This window comes from Grammomys surdaster, unplaced genomic scaffold (assembly GCF_004785775.1).
Source record: "Grammomys surdaster isolate TR1022 unplaced genomic scaffold, NIH_TR_1.0 261, whole genome shotgun sequence".
Lineage (NCBI taxonomy): Eukaryota > Metazoa > Chordata > Mammalia > Rodentia > Muridae > Grammomys > Grammomys surdaster.
Window position 1 is genome coordinate 3,898,201 of NW_021604702.1, and position 26,722 is coordinate 3,924,922.

Here is a 26,722-nt window from a genome sequence, read left to right on the forward strand (position 1 = left end):
AGATTAGTGCAGCTCTCAGGCCCCATCAGAGAAGTTTCTCTATGCAGGGGACATCAAATAATGCAGAAACTCACACTTGGTCTAAATGCAATGAATAAAGATCTGTGGAATGCTCAGAGAAAGGTGAGACATCTACATCACACCTTGCCCCTCTAAGGCTCAGAGACCATCTCAGGGAGTCGGGTAGTGTAAGAGGACAGGACAGGAGTGCTGCATTCATGAATTCACATTATGAACTTACAGCGTTCGTGCTTGCTTACCCAATGATGTACACAATACCAAGTCAGGCAACATTCCAGTGTGGAGACCATGGAGGGATTCCTGAAGCCCCAGCTGCACCTGAGGAGCTAGTGAGAGTTGCTGGCTTCTGGGGAAATGCTGTCAGTTTTCTTTAAGGGTGTGGCCCCTGGTAGGTTGACCATGCTACAATGAATGGACGCATATCCATGAATATATGTACAGCAAGACTCAGAATCATTTGGTTAATCAAACACACACACGCGCGCACACACACACAATTGGAAGGGGTGTAGGTGAGCATGATCAGAACACATTTTATGCAGGCTAAAAGTTAATAAAAAATTGTATTTAAGGAGAGTAGAAGCGAATAAGAACTTAAAAGATGACTTTTTAATTTCCAAATGAGTATTCAAAAGTGAATATTCAAATTCATGATGTCTGATAAAGACATTTCTAAGTCAAGAAAGACATGTTCACTTGTTTCCTTGGGAGCCTGAAGTTAGCTGGTCTACAACTACAATGCTACTAGGATTAGTTTCTTGTGGTGAGGGAAAGCGTCTCATCTGAGGACAAAGAGTACTTACCAGGAAGTTAGACTCAGCAGTTCTTTAGAGTCTAAGAAGAGGACTCTAGAGAGAAACATTGGATATTGTTCAAGCTAAGAAACAGAGCCTCCTGGCTGGCCAGAAAGTTAAAAGAAATTGAATAAAACTGAATGGTTAGTGCTAATGTCTATCACTGAGTAGGTTGGTAGTGGGCTGCCTCAGAGATATTTTAAGTGACCACGACTGCTTCCTGTGGATTGTCAGGATGAGTCCTGGAGAGTCTGGATCCTCTTCAGCCAACTGGAGAACTCACTGTCATCTCCTGGAAGCTGCTCCCTTGTACCAGCAACGGTTTTGCTCAATGTGGCCAGGCCTGTGAACTACGTACTGTGAACCAGGATGACCTTACAAGAAGTTAACTAGGAGATGTTGGGGAGAAAACGACTACTAGACAAACACCGCCCTCCACAGCCTTCTAGTGCTTTTTCCTGGTAAAGTGTGCTATGAAGAAACACCTCAGAGTGGCTCCCGAGCTCCAACAGCTCCCCTCCTGGGCTTTTGAAATCAATGGGGTCTGAAAACTATTCTTCGAGGTTCTCAAGTCGTCCACAAGGTCTTAATATCGTGTCTCTACTTCAATAATACCATGAAGTCAATTCATACATGTTTGGAATTGTCTCCCTGGTTCCTCTAAGTCCAGTCCCGCCCTACAAAGTCAGTGCTGCCTTTGCTACCATTTGTGGCAAGTAGGACTTTGTTGTTATGGCCTAATGAGGTGGGAAAACTGCAAAGTAATATCCTTCAAAATTAAGGTCACCAGGGAAGTACTCCTAAGTATTCCAGTAGTGCCAGAGCATCAGGAAAGACACTGCTGAAGCACACTAAGTGGCCGAGCATTTGATCCTTCAGATACTAAAAGACATCTAAAGAAATACTGAGCTGACAGTCAGGAAGGAAAAACACATCCTGCTTCAGTAAGAGACAGAAACGTCTTCTGGCTTGGTTAGAAAAGCCCCAGGGAATAGCTTGGGTCACACAAGCAAGGCAAGCAGGGGGAAAGGTTGAGAGCTCAGCAAAGCCACTGCTGGGCCATGGCTGAAAGATCAGAGGCTTGCATATGCCATAAATAGTGTCAAAACTGTCTTCCTGCGAATGCTTTAAGGATGGTAAGATGGACCTTGCTTCACCATCTCCTCAGTCTCTTCAACCTTTGTGTTTGGTACACTAATGTACATTCAACACTTACAGGGCCTAAGTTACATTTCCTAATGTGACTTCCTAAGGCCAGAGTTAGCTTTCTTTCTTCCATTTGTCTGACGAGAAAAAGCATATGGCAAAATGATATCCCAGGCCAACATTAAATGAAGACTCAACAACAGCTTACTGAGAATGTCTTCTGTGCTTGTTACTTGGGTACTTTAGAGAACAGAACTGGTACAGCCCCTGCCCACCGGAAGTTTTCTACAGTCTAGTGATGTGAGGAATGGCCCAGTTATTGGACCATGCTGAAACTATAAAACATCCTCCTTAGCCTGGCCCTGCACTCATTTGTTTTTAAGTAAAATAGACAGCAGTGCCTAAAGCCTTGGGAAGAAGTCATCATGTTCTCTGAACCTCTCTATCAAGGGTGTTCCTGACTAGGAGGGACAGCAAAGCCTCTCACCCAGTCTAAGAAATGCAGAATCCAGGCCCCAGACTTGCCACTAACCACATACCACGGGCATTTGAGAAATCTCGTTTTCTCAGGAAAAAAAATCTAAAATTTAAGAAAAATTTAAGAGAAAATTTAAGAGTTATGTTCTACGAATGAGCACAAACATGCAAATAAATATATTGTATGTATTAATTGTAGGAAATCATTTGGATTTGATTAGATTACAAGTGCTGACCAAGAAGAGTGTGTCTGGCTAATCATCTAAAAATAAGTCCTCAAGTTCCCTTTATAACTTCTGCATTTCTCATACTTAGTTTTTAACTTTTACTTCCAAATGGTCTATTGAAAAGGGAAAAGGGCTTTGATTGGTTTGGCTTTTCTCAGGAATGTTATGAAACCTTCCATTGTGCAATTCACTTATTCAGAATGCTTAAGATTTTTAAAATGAAATCACCAATCTAATCCTTCATTAATAAAATGTCAGTCTCGATCTTAAATAACGCCACTATCACAAAACTTTTCCACCCTTGAGAGTAAAAATATGTAGCTACAAAGAGACACAAGGGAATCTGAGGTTTTAGACTTGCTAGCGCACGCGTGTGTAGGACGCACGGGCAGGGTTGTGCGGAGAAAGGAAGAGTGTGTTGGACGTCCGTCACGGTATTCGAGGTTCTTGTTGGACACATAACAAGGGAAGGGAGGACTGCTTGGAAGCAGTCAAGGGTCTAATCCTCTCACAACTTCCTCCTTCTGCTCTGAGCCCTCAGGGCTCTGCCCTGCACTTCCCATCACCTGTCAGGCCTTCTCTGTCCTCCCTGTCCCTCTAAATCCCCAGCTATTCCAGGTGTGCTATCCGTCTTTCCTTGACAACTGCGACCAGGACGCACGCGGAGCATCCCTTTATTGCCTTTTAAACGTGTAGACTCCATACATTACCTTAAGCTCTGGAAAGAGAACTTACAATGTACAACTATAAGAAAGTTCTGATTGCAGAGTAGCTACTCAATAAATCCTTGTTAATTGATCTACTATTGAAAACTATTCTCTGTCAAGTTGAATAACAAGGATTTAAAAAAAAAAGTCCTCGTTTCTTAATTTAAATAAGGCTAAAAAAGATTAGAATTGATAAGGTTTACCAGACACCTGGCCTCAGCGCAGAAATGTGGGGGTTTCACAATATTTGGTTACACTTTTTTCGTTGTTAAGTTTCCCCCTTCCAATTAGCTGAAGGGCTAAAAACACATGAAAGGTTCTTCGCGGGGTGTTTCTGAACCCACAGAATTTATCATTATTAGTAACAATCTACTGAACACAATCAAATGGGAGCTATAAATAAAGGCCACATGGTCTAATAAGAATGTACAGGCACATGTCTGTCCTCTAAGAAGATATAGCTCAATTTGAAACCGAGTCTACCCATGACTTGGTGCCTGACCCCTCAGGAAGCCCAAAATGAACTGTAAAATTTCCCACCTTCTGTTGTTGTCTTGATATTTTCTAAACTTTATCCTGTTTTCAAAATCCACTATAAATTCCTCCTTTCTTCTTCACCTACAGAGAACTACCTCTGAATTACAGTTTCTTATAAACTGTAATTAAAGTGAGACTTGTAACCATATCAGAGAATATCTCTTCTCATCTCATCTCTCTGCGTGTATCTTCTCCACTAGGTCACACTTATAGCCATACTGCTCCCAAGCTAATACACAGGCAGGGAAAGCCTGCCAATCAAGTGAAGTAATTCTAGTTACCACAAAAGATGATTCTATTGCTCAGTGTTAGAAGAAGTGAACCCATGGCCTTCATGAGAAAAGTGAATGGTTGACAAACATTCAGTTAAAAATATAAAAAAATCGGACTAAAAATGTTTTGGCCTACAGATTTTTTTGAACTATTTTTATTTCATTTTAATGTGTGTATGTGTGTGTGTGTGTGTGTGTGTGTGTGTGTGTTTACCACAGCATGTGTGCAGAGGTTGGTGTCACAGCTCTCTCTCCACTGTAGGGTCGTGAAGAACAAACTCATGTTGTAAAGGTTTGATGGGGAGCTGTTTTGCCCACCAATCCATCCCATCATCCCTGACAACATTTAAGATGTAGATGTTTGTGGACGCGTCCTCAGCTACACTGAACCATCAACTCAGAAGAAACATGTTACCTCTGCTTACAGACCAGCCTCAGAGGCTCTCATAAGTCCAGCTCAGTTATAGTCTTCCAAAACAAAATGCCAAATCTTTTAACACTGGCCAGTTCTCATAAACCATAAAATAGCTGCTGCTCTATCAAATATAATGGTAGAATTTTAAAAGTTCCTGGAATAAATGTCATCCTGGGTACATTTTTTTTCTTGCCCTATAGGAAAATAATAGAAACCTCAATTTTATTAGAAAACTGTAACATTTCAAATGGTGCCAGCGACGACTCACTCATAGATCCCAGGTCCAAGCCATGTGCTTCAGACCTGCCCACCCTCATAGCCCAGTTCCCAGAGATAGGAGAGGAAAAAAGAACGTCACACAAGATCTGCTGACGTCAACAGACTGTTTGCCTGTGAAGACAGTCTTGTGGATGGTAAAGACAGTGTGTTGTAACTTTTCTTAAGGCCTCAATTATTCAACAAAACCTCACTTCTAAAAAGAGGAGAATGTATCATTCCTTTTCAAGGAAAAAAAATGCAAGTAAATCATGAACTATGCTTCAAAGTGTGACCTTCAACTAAAAGTCCGCATTATGATCTTGTCACTGCCTTAAACTTCACACAGATGGCAAACAGTGCCACACATCCTTTGGAGAAAAAAATAATGAAGAGGAAACAAGGCAGGAAGAAGAGGATGACAAGGACCTACAATTTCTGGAATTTACAGCCTTTTTTTCCCTTTGTTTCTCCCATAGTTTTACTGATGCCAAACATCACCAAGAATTTAAGTTCTTGGTTTTATGATCATCTGATGGATGTTACAGAGCATATAGCAAATTACTGTCCCAACACAAAAAGAAATACTAAGTCTCTTGTGTGTGTGTGTGTGCATTATGCAATAGAGAACAGTAAGAAAGCATCAAATACATAAATAAATAACTCTAAATCAAAGAGAGCTTGCCTGACTCTTGAATGTATAATGAAGGCAGTGTAACTGGTTGTATCACACCCTTCTTATTAATGAAACCAAGATTGCTCATGACTTGATACATATGTGAAGCAATTTAATAAAGCTTTAAGCAACACTCATAAAAGATAGGAGGGTTCTCGTGTCCTGTTCAAGTACCAGTAATCTAAGTGCATCAGAGTAGTGAGTATCTAGGGACAGGGTGAGTTGCCTGTAAGGGAACGTTATTTGTGCAGTGGTCAAGATTGACCATTTCCTGCAGTATGTCTCTTCCTCCCAGACAGCAGACTGGGAAAACAGCTCCCTGGTGAGAGTTGTTCTTGTTTGTAAAGTTGTACCAATTTTAAGTTCAAAATAAGGGCAGACTCCATTTTCAATATCTATATGAAAAGAAATCTTTTCATTCCAGGGAAGAGCATCAGCCAAAGGAGTTACAAAACTGTGCTTTTGACACACTTCAGATCTGCCACTGTTAAAAACAACCTTCAGACAAAAGATCCTCTCTGATTGTCCAGAAGCTTATTCTCCTGCGCCTTTTACAACGTGATGGGGAGAGGTCAGCTGACAAGTTATTTTGATCTGTTTCAGTTCCATAAACTGTGTATATAGTTCTGTTCTCAGGGCTGAAGTGATTAAAAAAATTGAAGATGACAAACTCTCTGCCTCACTTCCTTAGCAGACTTTCATAAAGCCCCCAAAGCAATGGGCCAGAAACAACACTGGATCTGCCCTTCTGAGCCCTTATCACTTGTTTTGGTTTCAGTTGTTTGGGAAGGGGTGCAGGGGGAGGTATGTATGATATTGCTATTAGTTGAGGGAAGAATTTTATTCTCCAATTTGAATTTTGCTACTCTTGTCTTCCTGGGGCAGGTTTTATCCTTTCTTTGAACTCCCAGAAAACTTAATCCAGACCTTCCATAAGGCACTTACATTGTCTTCCCTTCTGATCCGTGTTTTCAGGTAAACTACATACCTGCACGTTCATAAATAACATAGAATTAGATACATACAAAGAGATAAAAAGTGACTATTTCTTTTTCAGAACAGGAAGAAAGGAGAAATAGCTTGTTTGCTTTCTCATACATGTGGGTTTATCCAGGAACATATGTACACACAGAGACATGTATATATGCGTTCATATTTGGCTTATGAATATATTTAAAGACATGATCCCACAACACACACACACACACACACACGTGCAGAAGTAGTTTCTTGAAACCCCATGTTCTTCTCATATACTGTTTTACTTGTCTCATTTCCCACTTTGCCCAGAGCATTAGGTAGGATTCTAAGGGGAATGCGGCCTCTTCCTTTGTTCTGGTTACAGCTGTGTCTGTCTGAATGAGCTTTCCAAGGGCCTAGGGTAACGGTCTTGACCATAACTGCTCACAAGAAGCCATGAAAGGATAAGCAGGCAGCCACATGAACACGATGCTCTTTAATTATGAGGTCCTATCGTGGAAGGAAGGCTGGCAGACAGGCAGACGCATTCCAATTACGCTAATACACCTTGTAAACATCAAATATTTTTAATCTGAGATTAAAGAGAGCCTGTATCCTCACAACGCTCCTGAGACTGCATCTCGGGGCCGCTGCCCGTGCTGCTGGCGAAACAGGATTTCCTTTGGTCAAAATAGACTTTCAGAAAAATAACAGCCTCAAGTCGGGAGGTGGTCACATGCAGCTTCCACTACAAGCTGTCCAAAAATTTCAGATGCAGTTCTTAAAAGGCTTCAGAAAAGACAGAGTTCAAAATTTCAGAGGAAACTGATTAATGTCTTTGTTTTCCTCCCAAGACTGGTAGTAAGTTCTGTGTCCTTGGCTAGGGCTGGGTGATCTTAAATTTGGTTCCTACATGGGTTACCTGCCTTCACTCGGTCCCAGCCCCTGGGCTACAGACTGAGACAGAGCTGTCCCAGACACCACATTCAGTCATTCAGTCAGCTAGGGAGAGTGAGTCCAAGTCAATCTCAGGGAAACAGTGATTAAACTGAGTAAAACTGTGTATGTGTAGGCCTCTAGTAAGCTATCATGACATGGAAAACACACACACACACACATCTATATATACATATGGATATATGTCCTGATCCTACATTGCATGCTAGAGTTACTACTAACTTCCATAGGGACAGAAATCTTCATTTAAATCACAAAATATTTGAAACTTCTTCTGGTTTACTACAACCATGCTAAGATATCAAATCACTACCAACTGGGTAGCTTACAAACAACAGAAGTGCATCATCACCACTCCAGCAGTGAGGAGGTTTAACATAAAGTACTTATGCCAATGCATAATGATTCTGTCTGTGAGAGCCACTTTCCATGCACAGACAGTGCCTTTGCGTCTTGGCAGGACAGAAGGGGTAAGGCTGTCTCTCTGGCCTCTTATTAGAATACCAATCTTGAGTGTGAAGGCTGCACCCTCATGAACAGTTTAGCTCCTAATAGCATCACCTTGGGAATTGGGATTTCAACATAAGAATTTGGGAGGAGGATTAGGTCAGTTGTTAAGAGCACTCATTGAATTTGCAAAGGACCTTGGTTCAGTTTCGAACACCCACACAGTGGCTCACAACCATTCATAATTCCAGTTTTAGGGGATCCCCCCATGGCACTAAGCAAAACACTCACACACATAAAATAAATGAATCTAAAGTCAAATAAACCCCAGTGTAGTTTGAGCAAACCTAAAAAAAAAAAAAAAGGATTTGGGGGCAGACACAAATATTTAGACCATAACACCTTCTTAGACCAATCCACAGCCCATGTCAGCAGCAATTCTTTGTAGATGAACTGAGGAAGAGTTTCCAAGGCAAAACAATTTTTACGCAAGCATAGCAGCTTTGACATTCAATATGTAGAAAAAGCAGGAGAGTCTCTGAAAACTATCCTGTAGGATTATGAATTTCTAATTCTTCGGTTACATGAATCTGAAGTTTGTATATCATTCCCTGAAAGTGAATGCTCTGTGTGTGTGTGTGTGAGAGAGAGAGAGACAGAGACAGAGACAGAGACAGAGACAGAGAGACAGAGAGACAGAGGAGAAAAAGAAAGAAGAGGAGGAAGAAAAGGAAGAAGAAAGAGAGAAAGAATTCAGTTGCATGTGGAAGGCAGAAGACAACTTCAAGTTCAGAGTCCGTCTACCCCCCCCCCATACTCCGACTCCCACCCCATCCGCACCCCTACCCTGCCCCACCCCATTCACACCCCTACCCTGTCTCACAAGAAGGAGTCTCTCCCAGTCTAGAATTTGCCAATTTGGCTAGGGTGAGTTACCAGACAGCCCTAGGAATGTATCCATTTCTACCTCCCTCAGACTGAGATTGCAAGCAAGCATCCCACACCAGCCTTGTCGTGGTTCTGAGGACACAGATCCTTGCATGTGTGGGGCAAGATTTACTGACTGAGCTCCCTTCCTAGCCTTCAGAGGAGAGAGCTTTATGAGGGTCTTTACAAAGAACGTTAACTGGTGGATTTATTTGATAAACACTCTAACATCTATGCTTACTGCTTAAAGTTACATGATGGGTTCCTGGGATGGAAACACAAACTAGACAAAGCCCCCAAGCTCAGACTGCTAGTAGCTCAGTAGAGGAGAGAGACCAGTAAACATAAAAATAAACATGCAAAAGCTAATAAAACATAAAAACGATAAGTGATAATCATACCACAGGATGAGCAGAGGCCACAGTACAGAACATGGACAAGAGGAAACAGTTACCTTTACCCAGGCAGAGGTATTAGCGGGGAGGGATGAGGGGTCGGGTTGTTTTGGCATTAGTGACATTAGCCAGGTCTTTAAGAAATACAAAGAGAGCTGAGGAGTCACTTTTATTTAAAGCACTTTTCTATGGAAGCAAAAGAATGCTTGCCCGTGATTCCAGACTCAGCGGCAGAGGTAGGGAGTCTCTAGTAGCTAATGAGACATGCCATATTGATAAGGTGAGCCCTAGATTTGATTGAAAGACGTTGCCTCAAGGATAAGTGGAAGGAATGATGGTGGAGAAAGATCCTAGATATCAACCTCAGGCCTGATATATATGCATACATGTGTGCACTAACAGACGTGCCCACACGTATGCACACACATATACATACATGAAAAGAACAATTCACTTAAAAAGACATTCATCAGGAAAAGTGAAAACCTATTCTAAGCAGATAGATTGATCAATAGAAAGCCAAGAGGTGAGAAGTGGCATAGATCAATAGGTAGAACTGGAAATTTAGGGTGGATAGAGACACCCAAGAAAAGAGCAGGAAGCCAGGCCACAGGGGCCTTAAACACCATGTTAAAGAATCTCTACTCTGTCCCATGCTTTTGTGGAATCACAGGAACTTGGACCACAACAGAGCCATTTAATCTGAAGTGTGCTTCAGAGAGATGGCTCTGGGAAGAAGGACAAGGCAGATTATAACGAAGCCAAGCAGAAAGCGGAGACAGTAAGTAGAAGACCATTGTCCAAGTACAGGGTAAGACCTAGGGCAATGACAATGAACATGGAGAAGACCGGAGCTGCAGACAAGCATGCAGGGTGAATCACAATCCTGGTACTGAAGCAGAGCCCCGGCTCGCGTGGGTCCTCGGTTCGTGGGTACTGGGAGAAGACTTGGGGAATGACTTTAGGTTGCTGTGTGGCGATAAGGTGAGGTTTGGGCACACCACCACGTTCAAGTACAAGGTACAGGAAAGAGTTTGACGGGGAGTAAGTACATATCAGGTTCCTCAACTTAGAACACGGAGACGGAATAAAGTCAGCCCTGAAGAACACATGGAAAGAGAAGCGTCAAGAACAGGACTGTGGATGTCGAGAGGCAGAGAGTCATCTCTCCTCACTGGTACAGCCTGATCCCTGAGCCACACTAGATATGGCTTTTAATTTAAAAAAAAAATAGTCTAGTGAGAATTAAGAATGAGAATATTAAAGGAATGGTTTACCAAAATTGCATTAGAATAAGCAGAGTCAAGTTTGACTATAAATAACCAAATTCCCCCTAGCTCATATTGTTAGTACATCTCTTCTGGTTTAACCCTTTTCCTGAAAGTTTATTCGAGAGCTGCTGTGTCATGAGTGACCTCACTGCCAGCTCCAAAATCATCGTACTCTTCATAAGATGGGAAAGTGATTTTATCAGAGCAGAAACGGGTGGTTTAAAGATCATGATCTTTTAAGGAAATCAAGTCCCTATTAAACATTCTTTCACTAGAATTACTAATGCATTACAAAAAAATTACATTTCTTTAAATAGAAATGAAAAGCCCTCTTTCCCATAACTTAGATCAGAAAGTCCGCTTTTCGTTTGCTAGGGACTTTTTATAGTTGCAGCTTAAATTCAGGATGATTTTTTTTTTACAAGGCCAAGATGTAAATCCTTCTACAAAAGAGGAACTTTCACAATTATTGAAAACCAAGAGCGCTGACAGGAGGGACTGTCGAGAGGTGGGGGTGTGTGTGTGGGGGGGATGAGGATCTTACCACAGCTCCTGATGGAGAGAAGCAGAGTTCCTTAAAGTCATCTTCCCAGGCTGGACGTTCACATGGTCCGGGCTTACTAATCTCCTCATGTGTTTAATCTGTTTGACTCCTAAGGCAGGTACCCCACGGAAGAGCAAAATCTAACACTGAAGCCAGCAATGTTTATTCGGTTCTGTCTACCTCTGCCTCTGCCTCCTATGGTTAGTTGTCACACAGAAAATGCTTTTAGGCCAAACCAGTAAGCTTTCCTCCAACTTCATGGTGCATGTGACTTAGTGAAAGTCTGTTTGCAGGCTTGTTTTGAAAGACTGCAAGGACCTAGTATGAACAGGGGTGAAAGGACACCTTTGTCTTAGACTGGGAAACTTCAAAGCAATCCCTGCCAAAGTTCCAGAGTTCAGTGAGTTTCTAGTAAATATGAGCTGTTTGGGTCAGAGTTTTAAGGCTCGGACAGAATTCGGAGATGAAGAAGCTGTGTCCAGCCCAGTGTATCTTTGTTGTTGTTCTTGCTCCTCTGAGGCAGAAAACGTTGTCAACTGAATAGGGTTGGTGTTACAAGCTGATTGCTTGGGGGCAGGAGGAAGGAGGGACACAACACCAATGGACAGACAGACGGACGGATGGACGGACAGATGGACCCAAGTGTTCACTTTGGCTTTCCTTCGGGTGTCGTCCATCTGGTACGTGGGCAGGATCTAGCAGCAGGTGCTGTGGCAATGAACACAGAGTCAGAGCTAGGAGAGAATCCAACCTTGAGAAGTGTCCTTTGCAAATCAACAAGTAGTATAAAGCAACCCCATGACAATTATACAGAATTTATATAAGGTTTTTGGAAATATTACACTAGGAAACCTGTCAAGGTTTCTAGTCTGGGGAGGGTGGTACAACTTAAGTCCTCCGTCCTCATTCATAAAACGGTCTTGCAGTGCCCGTCTCCCTCACACATGTGCCACACATCTCTCCTGCTTCAGAGCTCATTTGGACCATTAACGTTTCTGCTGCTACAAACTACCTTCCATCTACAGACAATCCAACCAAAGCAAGTTCAGCAACATTTTTGGCGTGTAGGGAAAGGCTCATTCACTCTTTCACAGGAAGCTGCCTCCCTGAGATCTCTGGCTCTCTAAACATCTTTGGGCAACAAAGGCATTCTGGAGAGTCACTATCACATGACCAACAAAATCTCAACATCTTTAGGAATTCATGAGCCAACCAAACCCAATCCAGGAAAAAAGATAATGTCTTTGTTTTGTTTTGTTATTTTTTGTCACTTGGTTTTACAAGCCTTGGTAACCGTGTGTGTTAAAAGAGATCAACAAAGACTCAGAGTGGGTTCAGCCTCTAACAGTGAAGACAGCCATGATAAAGGGGACACTCACCCTATGAGCAAGGCATCAGAGGCAAGGCTTGAAACTGTCCACAATTCAGGTGCATGTAAAAGACACTGACATTTAATCAAGCTGAGTAGAAGATGAAAAATCAGAAACAAAGCCAACCTCCACTCTTGCCTCTGAGATCTGTGGATACAGTGGTCCGTCTCTCCTTTTCAGGAATCACCACTATACAGTTTTAGCCATCTACCCATCTTCCTGGAATACAGTCATTTGTTTTGTTGATTCAAATACATATTTGATAGCGTTTCATATTTGTATAAAAAGCTACATTTTCTAAATAGTTACTCCTTAGGAGAGAAGAAGTCTAGAATCTCTTCGTTCCTAAGGAATAGAGTCACCCAACAATTAGTAGTACATTACGGGATCTCTTGCCTAATACCAAGGTCCTATGCTGGGTAAATGATTTTTTTTGCAGCTAAGAAAGCTGAGTTCTATGTCCAGCCCTGGAAACATGTATATCCAAACATTATATATATTTTTACATATTATGCAAACTGAGCAGGTTGTATTTATGTGTCAAAAAATTAATATAGAATATAATACCAACAATTAAAGAAAAAAATCAACAATTAAGGAAAAAGAAGCCATGAATTTGAGGAGGTATGTGGAAGGGTTTGAATTAAGACATGTTTATATTGTAATCTTTAAAAAATGTAAACATGATGTACTGTATAGTTCCTAAAGAATTGTTCTATGAATCGCCATTCTAATTCAATGACATTGTTAATATTATAAATATTTCTTGATCCCCACACAAAACCCCAAAACTAAAATTGCTTTTTTGTTTAACTTTTCAAGGCAGTTCTATCTTCCTAGGGAGAATCTCAGCTCTGCCACCATTTAAGGTTGGTTGTAGTTTGAATGAGAATGTTATAAAATAATACGCTTTCTCAGTGAGAAATCATTTCTACAGACCAAGAGATGAAGGAAAGCTCTTTATTAACCTGCCTGGCTAACTGCCAAAATAAAAGGTGGGGTTACACAGAAGATCTTACTAATTTATAGATACCTCAGGCTTATGCATTTCATAAACACCATCCTCAAATCTCTTTTGGGTCTCAGCCCTAGGTTACACTTTGAACAATGTAGATAAAGACAGGTGACAGGCAGGTAGGAGATTTGCACAGCAAAGATCTTACATATTGTCAGATTTATTTTAAGTACATTAGTATTGTTCTTTTAAGGAATGATTGTTACCTACTCTCATCTTGCCCACTTAGCTGAATTACTGAGAAGACCACGGGGACCTAATGGCAGACCTGGACTTAATGCTGGTTGGACCCTATCTCCCGCCCCCCACCACCACCACCTAGAATCATCCATTAGAGCAGTGTTAACAACCTTCCTAATGCTGTGACCCTTTAATACAGTTCCTGAGTTCGTGGTGACCCGAACCATACAATTATTTTGTTGCTACTTTATAACTGTATTGTTGCTACTGTTATGAACTGTAATGTGAATGTCTTGTTTTCTGATGGTCTTAGGTGACCCCTGTAAAAGGGTTGTTTGACCCCCAAAAGGGTCATGACCCACAGGCTGAGAACCATTCCATAGAGGTATGTCTTTGGGTTTAATGATTGGTTAATCCCAATGAATAAACATTTACATACTAACATCCTGAATTTTGCTTATCTCTAACAGACCAGGCTAGCAGACCTTATCTTTAGGGTATTTGGGGACAATGGTCCTTTAGCTAAATTTTACTTTGTGTGATATAGTGTCTCATTAACACTTTTTTTTACAACATCAATTCTATTACATTGACTTCCTTCTACATCAACAGTGGTCACCGTAGGCTCACATATTTCAATGCTTGGTCCCCAGTTGATTCAGCTTTTTTGAAAGGATTATGAGATGTGGCCTTGGTGGAAGAGGTGTGGCTTTGTGGAGGAAAAGTGTCACTGAGAGTGGGGCTTTGAGATTTCAAGAGCCCATGCCAGGCCCAGTCTCTTTTCCCATATCCTTCTAGTGGGTCAGATGTAAGCTCTCTGCTAGGACTCTAGCACAACGCCTGCACCATGTACAATGATAGCTGTAGTTGTTTGAAGAAGAATGGCCCCCACAGGCTCATGTACTTAAGTGTGTGCTCATAAGGAAGTAGCAAAGCACGACTTGATAGAGATTAGGAGGTGTGACCTTGTTGGCGTGGGTGTGGCCTTGTTAGAGAAAGTGTGGCCCTGGGAGTGTGCTTCGGGATTTCAGAAGCTCAAGGCAGGCCCAGTGCCTTTCTCTTCCTCCTAGCTGCAGATCCAGATATATAACTTCGACTACATTCCTGCACACTGTCATGTTTCCCACTGTGATGATAATGGACTAACCTCTGAACTGTAAGCCAGCCCCAGTTAAATGTTTTCTTTTATAAGAGTTGTCCTGGTCATAGTGTCTCTTCACAGCAATAGAACACTAAGACAACAGTTGTGGATTAACCTTCTGAAACTATAAACGACATCACCACTCCCTTCCCCAATTAAGTGTTTTCTTTTATAGGTTGCCTTCACAGCATTAGAAAAGTAACTAAGACCTATGCTGGAGGTGTTACTAAAACTCTTTGAGCCTTAATGTATTTACTGTAAAAGACCCATAATGTTTTCTCCTTTAGATTTTAATGAGGTATAAATGAGGGCATAAGGGGGACTCAGAATACACAGCAGCTCAAGTCGGGTAGTTAGCAACACACTTGAGAATGGTCCTGTAGAAGAAAGGACCACAGTCGGCAACACTGTTGGGGGGCAGGCACAGTCAAAAGTGCTAAAATGTCATTGGAATCAGTGATGAGAAAACATCATCTTTATTGGACAAATCAACTAAGAGGGTGAGGACATAGAAGAGGGCATAGAAATAGCTAGAATGATATAACGGGAGAGACCGAAGCCTCCTCTTTGGCCTATTATAGAGCCCTATGAGGTTTTTCTTGCTTGGCTTCTTTGTTTCCTTTACTCAACAAGTAAAGACCAAATCTACACCAGCATGTCCTTTAAGGAAGATAGAAAATAAACATCAAACTGTCTATGTAACAAACTACCATGCTTGTTCTTGCAGAACAAATTGGTAGGCACAAAGGAGAAGGGAGATGGGGGGCAGGGACCAAGGAGTGAAACAACAAGTACCAGGTGAATGTGATAGTCTTTAGGGGAGTGGATTAAGAGACTCTCCCAAACTCAGGAGTTCTAGAGAAGAGGATATTCCTGTGAATTACATCTGTAGACCTCTCAACTGTTAGCAGATCTCGGGGAAGGAGGGGAACCACTCTTAGGGCTGGGCTCCATTAAACACAGCACTTTTATGACTGAACTACATCCGTCCCAGCTGCCAAGCAGCTGAAGTTAGCAAGCATGCAGGCAGGGTATGCAGTGTAGCTCTTGCAAGATTTCCCTCAATATCATATGTAGACAGCAAGAGCTGACTATGTAGAAGAGGAGAGCTAACGTAACCAGGGAAAGCAGCTGAGGCCTCTGGAAAGGCTGTCCAGGGAAACTTGCCCAACCTTAGTCTACTTGAAGGGGTTAGCGCATCCAATCCAACCGCACATTTCCCCAGTGCCTTCCCCACACAAACACCTTCATCTTCTCCACTATTAAGGATCTACCTCCCCCCGGAGCATTAGCAGTTTTAGAAGTATTGGTGCTGTTACCTCTCAGCCCAGCTTGCTCTGGTTTCTTCCTTCCTGCCCACAGCTCCCAACTTTCCTTCACTCACAAGTCAGTGTAGCGTTCATCCCAAGACAGCTGCAGTGGTACACATCTGTGATTTGCGACACTGTGGTGTGAAGCTCATGAGATTGAGGCCAGCCTAGACTTTACACTGAGACTCTGTCTCACAATATACCAAAAAGACATTGCCATCCCAGCAACCCAAGGAGACTGGGAGATGGCTCTCCCCAACAGGTCATGTTCCTAAAAAGGATAATACTGCCTAATCAAAATTTCAGAAGTCAGGAGGAGAAAGTACTAAAGACTTTTAAGCAATAGGAAACTCAAAAGTAAAGGCAGAAAAAATGAGATGAACTAAGCCAGAAAGCCAGACAACCGATCTGGTATAGAAAAGGAGACTTTCAGAAACAAGAGTCCTGTGCTTGGGCTCTCAGTTGGAGCTCACACACCATGCTTGAGACAATCAGACTGATTTTTATGTCTTCCTCCTCTAGCAACAGAGCCATTGTTCATTTCCTGTAGAATAGCAGAGCAGTTCAAATCCTCAATATAGAAAGTTGGAGTTCAAGAAACAGCTGTGATAGAGAAAGGGCTGTGAAGGACAAAGGAGAGTGGAGTTGAGAAAGAAAACTCAAGTGCTTACTGAGTACATACCAACTGATTACAGTAACTCTAGGTAGCATAGTCTCTGCTGTAGACTCTAAGATAACTGACACTTGATCTCTTATGACTTGTACCTAATTCATAACTGATCTTAGAGGCAGACACTTGCATATCTGATTCTAAAACCTGGGCCTGTTCCCACAGCACTAGCGATCATAAAACAGATACCAAACAGAGACCAGTACCAAGATTGTCCCATACATAAAACCAAATAGTATATGAGGCCCATATTAAAAGAATCTGGGGGTGTGGGGAGGTAAAATGAGTCGGGGGACAGGTAAACAAGACTGCACAGGTGTTCAGAAAGAATGAGGCTGGAGAAATGGTGAGCCCAGGGTTCCACGGTCACCAGCTCCGTATGCATTATGCCTCTGATTTCTCTTTCATATAACAAAGTATACTCTCTTCAATGAGACCATGTGAATGGTCAAAGAATCACACTTCATCAGGTGATTTTACCAGTCACACACAGACGCTCTTGACTTCTGCAATTTTGGTTATTGTCTTAATCAGGGTCATTATTGCTGTGTTGAAACGCCATGACCAAAAGCAACTTGAGGAGGAAATGGTTTATTTTACACACACACACACGCACACACACACACTCACACGCACACGCACACGCACACGCACACGCACATGCACATGCACATGCACATGCACATACAAAAGCACACACAATCAAAAGCAGTATTGACAGGAATTCAAACATGACAGGAACCTGTAGGCAGGAGTTGATGCAGAGGCCATGGAGGGGTGCTGCTTCTTGGCTTGCTTCCCCTAGTTTGCTCAGCCTACTTTCTTGTAGAACCCAGGACTACCGTCCCAGGGACAGCTCCATTCACATTGGGCTTGGCCCTCCCCTACTGATTGCTAATTAAGAAAATGCCTTATAGCTGAATCTCATGGTGCAATTTTCCCAATTAGGGATTTCTCCATTCAGTTAAATCTAGCTTGTGTCAAGGTGACATAAAACTAGCCAACACAGTTATAAAACTGAATATTTAGCAAAGACTTTTTACATTTTTCTAGGCATTGTCTTTTGTGTTGGGAAAACACATACATTAGACTTAGTTTCATCAAAGAGAGCATGTTCAAGTTTTTCTTGTTAATAAATTAAGAAGCCTAAAAGCAATTGATTTCATATTACAATGTTGAGTGAAGAGAGCATGACCATAAAGCCACAGCATTAGATGAACACTGGATGTGAATCATACATGAAATGCTAACTGTAGAAGCAAGTCTCCAGTTTTACAACTTGACCCTGTACATGTATTAGTTTTAACAGAAGACATACCACCTTTAAGAAACCTTTTTAAATGAAATTCATGGAGGAAGAGCTGGACTAATGAAAGTCCGCTCTAAAGCACTTCTCCATTGTTGAGCTCAGTGCTCTCTGTGTTTGCTAACTCTATCTGCTCTTCAGCATTGACTTTCTAGAAGAGAGACAAGGCACTAGGCACAGATGCCTGGGAAAAAGTCAACTGGGACTTTGGATCTCTGACTATGTCCTGGGTTTCTAGGTACTGTCCTGATTTATGTGGCTCAGGTTTCTGGGCTTAACCAAGGTAGAAAGGATTAATCATCAAGATGGGCTAACTTGTTCTTCCTTCCCTTGAGCTACCGAACTGAACTCTAGTACCTGCTGCTGTGTTCGTTCCTCTGACTTACAGTACAGTATGACTATTCTTTCAAAGTAATTCTCATACAACAATCAATGGTGTTGTCATGGGTCTTGGAAGAGACCAGCCTTCTTAGAAACCACTGTTTCAAATTATAGAAAATGAGCCAAGATAACCAGTGTCTTTCTCTGAAGCCACTCTAGCAATCTTGGTAATCCTAAATACAAAGTGCAGGAGGTTTGGAGTCTCCATGGAGCCTAACGAGAGATAAACCAGGGAAAAGTCAGAACCTACACCAGTGAGTAAGAAGTTTCTAGACAGTCAGCTGGACAAGATACTGGTGCTGACAGTCCTTTAAGTGGGCAGATTGGCCAGTTCATGAGTGGCCACAAAGTATGACCCAGTCAGCAAACCTGAACTCAACAAGCTCTGAAGAGTTCTGAATGGCTGAACAAACTAAATCAAACACAATGTCTCATCCCACTGCTGAGATTTGGAGCCATGGCTCCTGGTGCACGAAGGTTTCTTGTTCTGTGAAGTGTGTTGAACAAGGCAGTAAGTGGTATTCTATAGAAAGCTCTATTTTACAACAAATTCCCCCTGCCCAGAAAGGGCCAGATCATTTCCCATGGTGACTAATGTTGCCTACCACATACCAATTCCCCCATGGTGGGTTAACCACTGTGGCGACACAGCTGTGTACAAGTCCTGTGGCTTCTACACTGAAACAGAGTCCTGTGGGGGTACTCAGTTCAATTCGTGTTCTACACAGTTGCAATCTGGGCTGTTGGTCAGTGATGAATACTACCTATACTTAGTCTCTTCTTCACTTATATAAATCACAACCCAAAGTCCTTCCCCTGAGCTTGTAATTTTCAGACCTTGCTGACTGAATCATATTTAGTAGTCAGTTCTCCATTGTTCAACACTTCCTAGCCTCCTTAGATAAACCAAGAACAGGTAAGAACTTTAAGGGTGAGTGGGGATACTCTCTTCATAAAAGTGATATACACGCAGGAGAGTCTCTCCAAGAAAAAAAAAATCATCTATCTTTGCTAAACAAGAATAAGCCAGGCCTGTGGAAGATAGAAATAATTCTTAAAACAGACTGTTCTGAGGAAAGCACAAGTCGATTATCTGATGGTGGTCAAGTGTAGAAACCTCAGCAAAAAGACAACAGCAACTCAGTGGTCGTTGCCGAATAGTATTCTTGGCGTCTTAGGCCTCAGTCATTTAGCCTGTGACTTCAGTACGCCACTGCGTCTGTCTGTCCACACTCACAGGTCCTAAGTACCAAAGAATTCCACTAACTTTGGGATGGTTACATTTGGTCTCTGCACTCCAGCTTTGACTGGAGTCACAAACTCTGATACTGAACTCTACATTGCCTACAGATAACTAAAAGACAGAAAAAGTCATTTTCAACTTTGAGAATTTTCAGAGAATTTCTTCTTTCAGATATCTCTGATCAAATAAAACATTTTTTTGCTACATTAAATAGGTAGGACGTTTCATGGAAAAAGCTTAAATTACTTAATGAATTATATCTCAGTTAGTGGTTCAATTGTGTCTGTACATGTGTGTGTGTGTGTATATGTGTGTGCATATGTATATTAGTACATGTATATGTGTGTTGTGTGTACAGTGTATGTAGGTGGTATGTATGTGCAATGTATGAAGTGTGTGTGTATACATTGTATGCAATGTATGCATGTGTGGTATGTGTGTGGTGTGTGTGTATGTGTGTATAGTGTGTGTGGTGTGTGAATATGTGTGGCATGTATGTGCAGTGTGTATGTGTGTGTGATATGTGTTCATACAGTGTGTGTTGTGTGTGTGCATGTAGTATGCTTGTGCAGTATGGTATGTGTGTACAGTGTGTATATGGAATATGTGTTCAGTGTGTGTTCTGTGTGTATATGTGTGTTGTGTGTATGCATATGGTATGTGTGTGCAATGGTGTGTATGCATGTGTGTCCAGTGTGGTGTGTGTGCTTTGTATGTAAGAGATTTGATGGAGTCCATTTCTTCACAACATAGTTTCCAGGGATCAAACTCAAGTCAAGTTTGGCAGCAGGTACTTTTACCAACTGAACCATCTGGCCTGCCAGATTTTATGTTGTATTAATGACTACAAAATTAGTAACTCTATATAAATGAACTTACATCTAAAAACACCTGGTCTTTGATTATATGTGGCCTGGGGTTATGTGTGTAGCGGGGTTGGTCTGGGTTTTTAGTTGGTATTTTTGTTGCTGTTGTTCTTTCTTAGTATAAATGGAAAACGGTTGAAGGAACACATAATGTATTTTATCAGAGCCTGCTGGCATAGCTGCAGCTGGGTTCACTGAAGCCTGGTTAAAACAGAAGTAATCACATGGTCTGCCCAGAAGTGCTGACATCACTGAGCAGGGACTGTGTCTTGTCTCCCTGTGTCATATTACTAATGACAACTGGCAGGGCACTTTCATAAGTGAGAGAAGCAAGAGAATTCTATTTCAAGGTATAAAAAGTCTACGAGTTTCCCTGCCCACCCCCAAAATTAATAGGAAAGCCAGGCTTAATAACAAGGAGAAAATTCAGAAATCAGCAAATATACATGAGACTCCTAAATTACTATAACTCAACCCTTAAGTTAACCCAACCTTCTGCCCCTTTTCTAGCAGGCTTCATGAACTCTAGATGGAGATGAAAAATTAGATATGGTTATACTCTATGACACAAAGGAGGTGAACGTCTACTGTAGTAATGCACTGAGAATCTTGGATTTAGATTTTAACATATCTCTGAATTACAAAAACAAAAAAAACAACAATAACAAAATAAAACACAAACAAACAAAAACCCTGAGAAAATATAAAACATAAATTCCAGACAGAAAGACATGAGTTAATGAGTAAAACAAAATGTACAAAGGAAACAGCATAAGAAGATAATGCTATCGTCATACATACAGTGTTCCAGTCTACTGGCTTTACTCTCCTAGCAATGAAAATTGACATCACTTTGCTTGGCAAAGTAGCACAGCCTAACCCAAGCAATTGAAAAGACTCAAGAAGGACCAAGAGATGAAGGTCAGTCTGGGTTTCACAGTGAAGACAAGGCCAACCAGGGCTACATGATGCCACTCTGCCTCAAAAGACCAAACAAAAGCACCACCAAAAAGACGTTAGCTCTTCCCTAGCAGTACTAGATAAGGTATTTAGTACACCTTGCACAGCATTCTGCGTACTTCACTTATATGGATTTGTTGAATCCTTAAATAATACCAGGAGTGAATTGTATTACTCTGCCTACTTTACAGATGAAGAACCTGGAAAAATAGCATTATATCCAATATTGTTCAGCTAAGGGTTAAGGGAACCAGGATTTAAATCCAGAGGATCTGACTTCAGATACCACTTGGTCAACTATGGTGTTGAGCACTTTTTTATAAAATAACTACACTAGCCTTAGTCAGTATCTTGGTTGGTAGGATGCCTAATATGCACCAAGTCTTGAGTTCTATTGCCAGTGCCACATAAAGCAGGAGTGATGGCATATATCTGTAATCCTGGACTGGGGAAGTAGAGGCAAAAGGATCAGAAGTTCAAGGTTACCCTCTGTTACATAGAGAGTTCAAGGCTAACCCAGAATAACTGAAGCCCTGTCTCAAAAAATAAATGTTATCTTAATAAGAAAGGAGCAATACATAAACACTGTACTCTACATTACTTCTTTTTTTTTCCTCATGAGCCTACAGGTAAACAATTCTGAAACTGCTTTAGCTTTGTACAAGGGTATGCTAAATAGCTAAATAATAGATCATGTGTATCAAGTTTCTTACTATTAGAAAGAGAATTACAAATGAACAAGAATGCTTACAATAGAATCTGTGGAGTTAGAGTTCAATACAATTGGAATAAGCTCAATGTTTTGCTTAGCATACACACACATATATGTATATTCAAATAGAATATATAGATTTACATAGAGATTATATGGAAATAATTATAAGATGTAGTACAGTGATAACACACACATAGTTGTAACTGACCAAGCTCAGAGGCAATGAAACCCCTTAAAGCAATGGGCACACATCCCACCTGGATCTTGGTTTCTAGATACTGAGTTACAAAATACCTTGATAAGATAATTGATCAAGGACTGGGGCAAGAAGGTATAAGATACATGTGAACAATTGTATAGTACCAGAAAATAAAGAAGTACTTAGAAAAAAAAATGAGGGCATGCCAAAAAATAAAAATCAATCTGAAAGCACCGCTAATGATCAAGACACTTAACAATTTAAGTAACAAAATAAACAATAACTAGGGAACTATTAGCCAAAGTACCGTATAATCATACATAAGTCCACACTAGTATAAAGAAATAAATACAGAAGCAAATAAAGATCAACTTTCTCTATAATGGAATTCTAAACTATATAGCATATACTGTAATTATACAGTTATATTATGTATGCACAGGTGTGTGTTTCACCTAAGGAGTTAGACCTAATCTTTTCTTTTACTTTGTTCAGGAATGGGTTAAACTTAGTGACTCACTTTCAAAGAACACAACAGGGAACCGAAAAGACATGGCTTTACAGTTGTGAAAACTGTCCGACAAAGGCAACCTCAACTGAATGATAAGCTTACTGCCAGTGACAGTATATGACTGTCATCTGATATGACAAGAAGCACGCTCCAATCCTGTGGGTTTTCCCCAAAAGCCCGAAACTGTGGTCTGTTCACAAGAAAACAGCAGATAAACCCAGATTGTGGGACATTTTACAGGATATTTACTCAGTCCTGATCAGGACTGACACAAGTTCGAAGTGAGCAGGTATTTTATGAAATTGTCGCAAGCTGCAGAAAATTGGGAAGACATGATAACCAAATACAATTTGGCCCAATGTTCCCAAAGCAGAAAAACAGGGGAGCCAAAATATAATCTGTACTTAGTTAGTTGGCAGTAACATACCTGTGTTCATTTCTCTGTCTTTGAACCATACTGCAGGGATACAAGATATTGGCACTGGGGACTTGGCATACGGCAACTTCCTGAACTATCTCTGCATCTTTTCTGTAAAGACAAACTTGTTCCAAAGTTTAAAGTTAGTGCAAGAAGTCATTATATTCAAGAACAGAGCATCTCTGTACGATACATACAAGAGAACTATCACTATGGCACTGAAAGCCAGGTGTGAGGCATAACACACTGTAAGGTTTCTGAAATGATGATTATTTTTAATTTTATTTTATTTCTTTCTGGTTTTTTGGAAGGGTCAGTGTGTGTGTGTGTGTGTGTGTGTGTGTGTGTGTGTGTGTGTGTGTCTGTGTTCCCATGCACACACACATGCACCATACTCTACATGTGAAGGTCAGAGGAGCACTCTTTGGAGTCAGTTTTCTTCTGTCACTTTGTTGAGGAAACGTATCTCCTGTTTCTGCTGCACTGTATGGTCCTAGTTAGCAGGTCAACAAGATTGCAGGAGATTCTCGGGTCTCTGACTCCCATCTCATTGTGAGTGTGCCAGGGGATTACAGACATATATACCTGACTTTTCACATGGGCTCTAGGGAACAAACTGAGGCTGTCAGGTTTGTACTTTTCTGCACTGAACTACCTCACCAGCTCCCATGGTTAAATCTTCTTAAGGCACTGAATTCAAGTGATCAACTATAGACCCTTACTGGATGTGTGTCACAGTGCCAGGAACTATTCAAGGGACTGTGGATGCACTGGAAAACAAGATATGGTTCCTGTCTCCAAAAATCTTTCAATATGGTTGGAAAAAGACATGATAACACAAAATTAAACATGGAGTGGTATGTGCTGTGTAAGAAGTCATTTTGAGATCACAAGTAAGCACGTAAGAGACAAATCCATGTGAGACAGAAATAGCCCCTGAAACGGAGGAGTGCCTCAATGTGTCTCAAGGACTCCAGAAAAAAAGTAATACCAAACATCGTCTAACACTGTCAAGTACAATTGAGAAACACGGGTCCAATCTCATCAGCCCTCTGATAGCCTTCAGAATTTTCTGTTACTCTCAGGATCAAGACTAATTGTTTACACATGTGATAGTTCTCTGTGTCACTTTTCTAGGTTACAGCACCAAGTTACTTAATCAAACACTAATCTGGATCACTTTCCCTTCCTTCCATTCCTGCCCAACACCTACTTATCCCAGGGCTCTTAGCTTGGCTTGCTTCCTCGGAGAACCCTCTCAGGCTCCCAGCTTAAACTCTTTCAGCAGAACCTTTCAAGCTAGCCACAGTTCTCCTGCATAAGCCGGACAAGTTGCCACTTGAGTGTTTGAGCATGGAAGTCTCATGGAGGCAGCCAGAGGAGGTGAGACCAGAAAACAGCCACAGCTTCAGAAGGTCTCGCCAGGTAGAATTTGGTGACCCAGTCCTTTTGATGACTCATCAAGTTGAAACTCAGGAGGTTAAAAAAGGGGAACCTGGGGAGGCAGTCAAAGCAAGTGGAGAGAGGGGATGTACTTACTGGAGACAGAAATGTCCCTGCAGATGGGCTGGAGGCGGTCACTGTGGCTACATCCTCGTGTTGACACTGACTTCAAAAATACCACCTGTCTCTTACCCCAAACTGAGGTTTATGTAATAACATTTCCCACATATTACCAGCTGCCAAGTGCTGGAACTCTCTGAATCACCTTTCTGGGGTCTTAAACACCAATGCTAGGCTTTTAAAAAGGGAGAAAGGAAGTGTAGACGTATCTTACCACATGTATTTATTTTTCTGAGTTAATTTTCTACTTATTCTTTGAGAACCTCATACATGCATACAGTATACTTCAACTGTATTCACTTCTCCTCCCCTGTCTGACTTGTCCAGATCTGTCCTCCATATTCACCTCCCAACTTCACATCTGAGTACTTCCTATATATGCATCTGTATGGATGCATTCGTCAGCATGTGCAACCTACCAGGGACCACTCCCTGAGGAAGACTGCTTCTCCCTACCCCAGCAGCCATCAGCTGCCAGTAGCCTCTCCGTTGGGGTCAGGGCTGGGGGGTTGAACGGCTCAGTCTTCTGTAGATCTTGTGTAGGTGACTACAGCTGCTCCGAGCTCGTGAGTCATGTCCAGAAGTTAATAACAGTCCTGCCATGTCCAGAAGATGCTGTTTTGCTCCAGTCCTCCCTGGCCTCTGGCTATTATGATCATGCTACTCCCTTTTCCAGGATGTTCCTTAAGTTTCAGAGCGTGAGGGGCTATGGTCTAGATGTCTTATGCATGACAGAAACTTCGCCTCTACACATTGACAGGTTGTGAGTGTCAGCATTAACCATCATGTACTGAACAATATGTTTCTCTGTTTAGGTCCAAGACTTTGCTGATCTGCCAGTATAGAGACACGTACTTAGAGACCAGTTTGAAACAATGACCAATTAGTAAAATCATAGTACTGGTCTTTCTCCTATGACCTATAAGCTCCCAGACATGAATTTGGTCATATTTACAATATCGCATGTGTTTTCTTTTGGAGAGTGGACCTTAAGTCCAATCAGAAGCAGTTGGTTACCCTGTTAACATGCTACTATTGCACCCATGGGCTTCTCTGGCCAAGCTGGTCATTGTTGTAACTTCAGAAGACTAATTGGCTATCTCTATGTGGCATATTCAAGAGACAATGAACAGAAGAAAGAGAGGCCACTTAGCACTTAAGAAATGTTAACAATCATATGGCAATAAAAATGTACCTTTCTAGACTCACCCACCACAGGGAGGGGAGAAAGGAGCCAGACAACGTGTCACATCGACTGTAAGGCTTGAGCAGCAGACTGAGTGTCAAGAGCAGGAGGAAAGGAAAACTGTGAGAACTCTTGAGGAAGTGGTCGGGACAATTTAGAGATGCAACAAAAACAGGAGACACAGTTTGTTTAAGAAAGGAAAAATAAATGTTCAAAGGGAAAATAGGAGCATAGAGATAATATTATCCGAATGTCAACTAAAACAAGCCAGCAGATGACTGGAAACCTTGGGTTGCACTTTAGGAAGGAAAATGGGCTGGGAGAAGAGGATTGGAGGTCATCAGCCTAGGGGGAAACCTGGAGCCATGAGTACATCCTGTGTGCTCCCATGTTACCATAGTCCTTAGCCTTCATGCTGCTTTCAAGATGGGTTTTTAAAAATATAGTAAATCGCTTTCATGTATTGAGCTGACTGGTTAATAGTACCATGGCATATCTATTTTGCTGGCAGTATGATACTTAAAAATGAAACAGAAATTGCTAGCATTAGATATTTTTATTTGGAGTCTCACTATGTGTTGCTAAATATTGATCCCACTCACACCAATGGACAAGACTGGCCACAGAATTGTAGAATCACCTTTAATGCCTTTAGATGCT